We start from the raw sequence: 6,586 nt of genomic DNA on the forward strand, positions 1-6,586 counted from the left end.
AGTGACAGTGTGTGTTATCTCAGTGATGGTTGTGCATAGTGTTTGGCTGCACTGAGCCTGTTTTGAGCCATGTGTTAAGAGTTGTGTTGCTTGGAATGAGTTTTGCAGTTGATGTGAACTATTTAGCTCAGGTGACTGTTGGTAGTGCAGACTGTAGTTAGAGTTTTGCACATGTAGTTCCAGTTGTGCTCACTGTCGTTTAGCAATCGAAAAAAACTGTAATTAGCGCAATGTTGACATATTTGGGTTTAATGAAATGTCTTCACAACTACTAGATGGATTGCCGTGAAATTTGGTTCAGACATTTATGTCCTTAACTTTTAACTTGTCCAGTAGTCCATTTATCACCAAACACCTGCAAAAGTAATGATATTCCCGACAGATTCCTGTCAGCTGTAAACCTACTTTAAATTTAGCGAATCAGCAACAATTAGTGCTCATGCACAGGACTCATGGAGGGAGGGAGGCAGGGGGAAGGAGAGTTCCATACACCAGCACATTCGAACGTGCTGGACTCCAGGCACTATGATGAAGGAGAGTTGGATGAGAAACAGCGAGAGGAGAAGGTCTGAAGAGTGAAAACAGAGAAGAAAGTTATATGACAAGGCAAGGGTGAAGGCGTTTAAATGCTGGATAAACCTCAGAGATTTAAAATTTGGGGGGCGAAGCTTCTGATGGAGCGCTGAAGGGAGAGGTGTATTTGTTTGGCAGTTGATTCAAATATTAACTATTCTTCCACAGAATCACTTACTCCCCCTAAATTACTGATTATTATTATTATTAATGCACTAATGGTGCATTCTATTTGACATAGGAAGTTGGAATTTCCAAGTTTCCAAGTCAGATTTCCGACTCATTGGGAGAACCTCACCAACCCCGACCCAAAATACAAGATGGCTACTCCCGGAACAGTAGGAAAAGCTGTAGTAATTGCACTTCTGTGTTATTTGTGTCTCATTAAATACAATCGTGTCCAACATATATCTGTAGACATATTGCTACGTTGTTTGTATGTGCAAAGTACCCCATAGTACGTTGTTATCACCTGGTATTGCTAACAATGGCCAGAATGCACCATAAACTAAAATGGCTGATATGGTGAACATTGTACTTGATGCAAATATTACATTTAGATCAAAGCACTGCGGGTGCCTAATCTCACAAAGCCTCTAGAATGGCAGGAGACACTCACTGGTTATATAAATGTCATTTTGAACATTTTAGAATGGCCTAAGATATGCGTATAGTATTGTGAATACAGTCTAACTAACCAACAACCAGTCACAAAACAGAATGAAGCAATATAGTATACAGTAAAAGAAAACACAAGGGCATTAAGCAAAAGACACAAAAGATAGCATGTTGGAAAAACATAGTGTTATCTGTTCTACCCAGCTGATTCTACATAGCAACACTAACCACAAACCGCCACAGGAGACAGGAATTTTCATTTCAACAAGAAATTCCCCAGCAGATGGCTGGGTGTGAAATGAGAACCTAAAAAAAACTATTACAAAGTATGTGTATGAGAGAGGACTGTGTAGAATATTCCCTGCTGGACTGAGTGTCTGGAGTATTGTTTCTGGCATTCATTTTGTGTGTATGTGTCTGTCTGTGTGTATGAGAGTGTGGGTGAGGATATGTTTTTAGTTCAGTGTGTGTGCGTGTGTGTGAGTTTCCAGAGTGTGTTGTAATGTGTGTAATATTTCGCGTGCATACAGTATGTACAGTATGTGTGAGTTTGAGCATGTTTATATATTTGCTCACACAGTTGTCAGTCTTATAGCCACCACTGTCCACACCAAGCAACACTGGAGCTAATAACACCATGCATGGGTTACTCTTCTAATCTGAAACTGACCATCAGTCTGTTTACAAGATGTGCAGCTTTGTAGTCTGGGAGAATAGACACCATATGGGCCTTCCGGAGTTCATTTGTGGTATGCTGTCCTACTTTGACAAGAAGAGTATCTCCGAACAGATGATTTCATTTTGTGTGTCCTAGTGGCCATTGTAGCGGTTCAACTAGAAGAAGCTGTTGATAATTAGCTGGCAAAATCAAATGAAATCCAAGCCAAGGAAACTTTTCCACTCTCGTCTTTGCTGAATTAGCATGGCATAATGTAACGCATGACAGCAAATTAAATGTTCAACCAACTTTCCATTATAAACAAGCAGGTATCTGGGCCAAGGCTTATAAAAAAGGTATGTCTGTCTTGTTTCTAGAGCCACCTGAAGAGCTGATGTGAAATTATGGCCATGCTCTGGTCATTTTCCAAGCCTCAAACTGCAGAATTGGGCTCAGTAAGTCAAGTTTGGGAACTAAGTGTTGCCCAATTATCACACTTCATTGCCTTTTTTTAGTTATGTGGCTTGATATTTCAACATGAACTCAAAGCCTGAGTTAATTCAACGACCTTGTCAGTGCCAAGGCAGGGGAAGCAAATTATTATATTATACCTGACTCAGGCACACGTGTTCCCAAACAATACCTACATGCTTATTGAATACCATAACAAAAAAATTTATCTTTTATAACAATTCCATTAACCCTATTTTTCAAAGCCTTACAGTGTATTGTGTTGTATTCCCAGTTAATTTTCCTCCCGTTATACATTATACAAATGGACCAGACCACACACAGAGCCAGAAGAGAAGCCGTCCCAGAGGTCACGTCGAGGAAGTGAAACAATTCGCCAAGAATAATTGGGGACAATTAGCATTTGCACAACTTCCTAGCTCTGCTGATTTGTTATTGGCGATCTAATCCTGACCAACACCAACAAATATTGCTCATGTAAACCTGCCTGGATTTTCAGGGACGATGGTTGACGAAAATTTCTCTGAGCAAATGAATCACTAGTTTTGTTGACATTGTCCTTTGCCTGGCAAACATTTCCATCCTTAGGTTCTGCGTGAACTGATGATTCATCTTGCAAATAGGGTGCAAAATTAAACATTTCCTAAATAGCTTTCTTCTTTTCTGATGTTGTCATTGTCATCGTGTCATCTATGATGGGAAGTCAGATCAAACCAGATCATAAAAAGTAAAAAGCTTTTTCGAGAAATCCATACAACATCATCTATAGCAGTGTAAAGTGTTAGACTGGAGTGTGGGCTGTTGTGTCAGGATAATGATCAATTGTCAAAAGTTAAACATCAGGCACATGTGGAAAATGACTTGCTGTGTAACAAAGCAAGTCTGGAAACTAATGTCTGAGGCAGATATGTTCTGATGGAGTGATGGATCTGATATTTATTTGTTTCAGCTGTGGGACTGAGCTGTTTACAATCCAGTGGCGCGATCCAGAGAGTGGGTGGTCTCTGAAACACTCTGCAGCGTCTGGTTTCATCACATCAACATAATTTCAGATCTAAATGTTGGCTGTTAATTTCCTGGAAGTAGCACAACAACTTGGTGGAAATGATACCATGTGGACAATTACACATACCTGAAATGTCGGTGTGGGCGTCACATGTGTCACACCATGTGCTTGTAGGGATATAAACAACATAGCCAAAAGTTTGTGATGTGACGTGTGTGACTGATCCCATGCTTATAACAGATGAGCTCCAGCAGGAGAGATGTACCCACAATCGCACCCACACACTCACACACATACACACACACACAAACACACACACACAAAGCTGTGTTCAAGTGGAAGAGAGGCTGACCCCTCACTTTCCGCACCACAGACTATTACATGTAGAAAAAAAGAACAAAATGTGGAGTAAAGTGGGCAGAGAATTCCTGAGGTCTCATGTTGAGTGTAATTAGAATAGCTCTGAAATGGCTCATAGGTTTACTCTGTGGTTATGTCATTACCACCGCTGGTGTGACAACAGCCGCATCATATCCGACATCAGTCAGAGGGCAGTGTAGCCTAATGATATACAGGCTGTTCCTGGTAAAGGTATTACACAGTCATAATGACAACGGCAAATGGGATTTTACTTGTCTTGTATCTATCAAGATGGTTTGTCCAGATACATGTATCAAAAGTGCTGTCTCAACTTATTTTCCACTGCTGTATTTTACGGGAATACCGCAGCCATTTCAACATATGCACCGCAAAGTGTGGCAAATGCTTTATTTTAGTGGGTGTTCACTGCAAATTCCTGTGGGGTTGCCACTTTTTAAACTATGGCGAGAAACATTGGTTTGGTGAGTTTATTGTATGGGTCACGGAAGAATTTATAGATGGCTCACACTCACAAAGGTACGACAATAATTGGCTTTAACATGCTATTTTCCACATACATCTTACAAAATGAGGCATAAATCGGGCACTTAAAATTTAGATAGAACACATTTCTAAGGAAGCTGTTCATTCCAAAGATGAAAAAGTAAACTGGGATGAGGGGCCTCATTTGACAGAGGTCTTCCTCTGCCCAGACATGTCCAGAGGGCTGCACATCATGTCTGACTAATGTGCTTGTGTGGCCTAACAAATTTCATTACATCATTGAAATATATATAATGTTATACGCAACACACTGAAAACATTTAAACATATATTTCTGAAAAAGACAGTATTCTGCTGTGTTTTATGTGTGGGCACAGCAACAGCTCCTCTGTGCCATTGTTATTTGCCCTGTTCAAACTAACAACACATCTAATTCCATTCCCAGTGTAATAAAAGGGTACTTGGACAGGAATATAAACATCTCTCTAAAGTTGAACCAGATGCTGCTGCATGGCGGAGTGCAGGATTCAGAGGAAGGAGAAAGAAAGACAGAAAAACAAGGGAGGCACTTTACACAGGAAAGTGAGTCAGTACCCAGGCCTCGGCACTTCGAAACATTTATTTCTGAGTTCCTTCTCCCTCCATCCCCCTGACCCCTCCCACCTAATCCAGAGCAAGGGGACATCCCTGAGGAGACAGGGGAGAAAAGCCACCCAGCCTGGGTTTGATTGTCCGCCACCTCTCACATGAGGCCTTGAGAGGCCTGTCAGAGAGGAGACTCAGCCACTGCACGCACAGGATAGGAGGTCTAACCACAGCACGCATAAACTAAGCTAGAGCCTGACCCACCACCCTAAACCCCAGCATGAGAGGAAAGCTGTCCAGTTCCCTTTAGGGTGCAAGTATGATCTCATTTGACTGAAACCGGCTATGATTAAGGCTGTGACACAGTTTAGAAAAATCTAAATATTATAAAATGCATGTCAGGCACAGTTTCACAGTTATAGAGTAGTGTGTGTATTGCTATTAATTCTGTTCAATGGGGCTTTATTCGCATGGAAACAGAAGCTCACATTGCCAAAGCAAGTCTGAAATAAAAACAGAAGAATAGTTTATTTTGCTATTTATATATACATATATACATATATATATATATGGAAAGTAGTAAACAATTGAATAAAAGAAAATGGAGACTTGCAGTTAAAAAATACAAATGAAAGATGAGGGAGGACTATATAAACACTGCAACATTTTAAATGTTTTTAAATGAATGCAGATGTGTGTGTGTGTGTGTGTGTGTGTGTGTGTGTGTGTGTGTGTGTGTGCACGTGTGTCTAGGTCAGTGGTTCTCAAAGTGGGGTCCGAGGAGTCCCAGGGGTCCTTGAGGAGGTTCCCGTGGGTCCCCAGAAATAAAGGTTGTAATTTAAAAGAAAGCATGGCACATTTAAAACTTAAAATATTAACTACAATTCTTTAATTATATAAGTCCACTCATAATGTGGCAGAATGTTATGACAACTTGGTTCATGGGTTTCATACACTTTCTGTAATACACCATCTAAAAGCAAAAATCTTATCAGATGGACATCCGTTGTCTGATTTGTGTCAGTTCAGGGATCATTCATGTGAAAAAGTTTTAGAACCACTGGTGTAGGTCACTTACTGTTCCGCAGGTCGTGGTATGCTGATGCATATTGGGCAGCAAAATATGCCCTGTCTCCTTTTTTCCTAAGTTAAAGAACTCAATTAGCTCTTTGAAATCTGACATTACAGAGTTGAACTTGTTAAAGTAAATGTTCCTTATTTCATCAAATGTTTTGGTTTTGGTTTTTACATTACAAATGCATCTCTGTCTCAGCTGCACCTGTTAAACAGTGACCACATATTCTGCGTTCTTTTGGTTGCCATGATTCGATTGCCAGTTTTGTGGTTACTGAGTCTGTACTTGGTTAGGCTCTGTCTCTGCTTTCTATCTCTGACAGTTTACAGATATTCTGCCAATTCATAATCTCTTTTTAGGGCCAGATAACACTCTCATCTACTTTGGCTTTTAGTTTCTTCTTTCTAGTGCTCCAAATAGGTTTCTTCACATTACATTCTTTCATTTGCATAGTTTAGTGTACTCTGATCAGTGTTTGAAAAAAAGCAGTGTTGTTGTGAGAATGGTCAGAGTGTGTGTGAGAGGGGGCAGTTAGTTTCAGCACCAAGTGACACAAGAGAATCTTTTCTGGACTCAGCTCTTGGGTGTGGAGAGATTTGGAGGGTGTATTAAATGTGTTATAAAACATGTTGAGGTGAACTAAGATATAATACGGAAAAGCAGGTTGCGAAGTGTATCCTGTGGCCAGGAATCAGGCATGTTCTCACTTTAAAAGTTGTAAAAGATAGAAGACACA

This window comes from Micropterus dolomieu, linkage group LG05 (assembly GCF_021292245.1).
Source record: "Micropterus dolomieu isolate WLL.071019.BEF.003 ecotype Adirondacks linkage group LG05, ASM2129224v1, whole genome shotgun sequence".
Lineage (NCBI taxonomy): Eukaryota > Metazoa > Chordata > Actinopteri > Centrarchiformes > Centrarchidae > Micropterus > Micropterus dolomieu.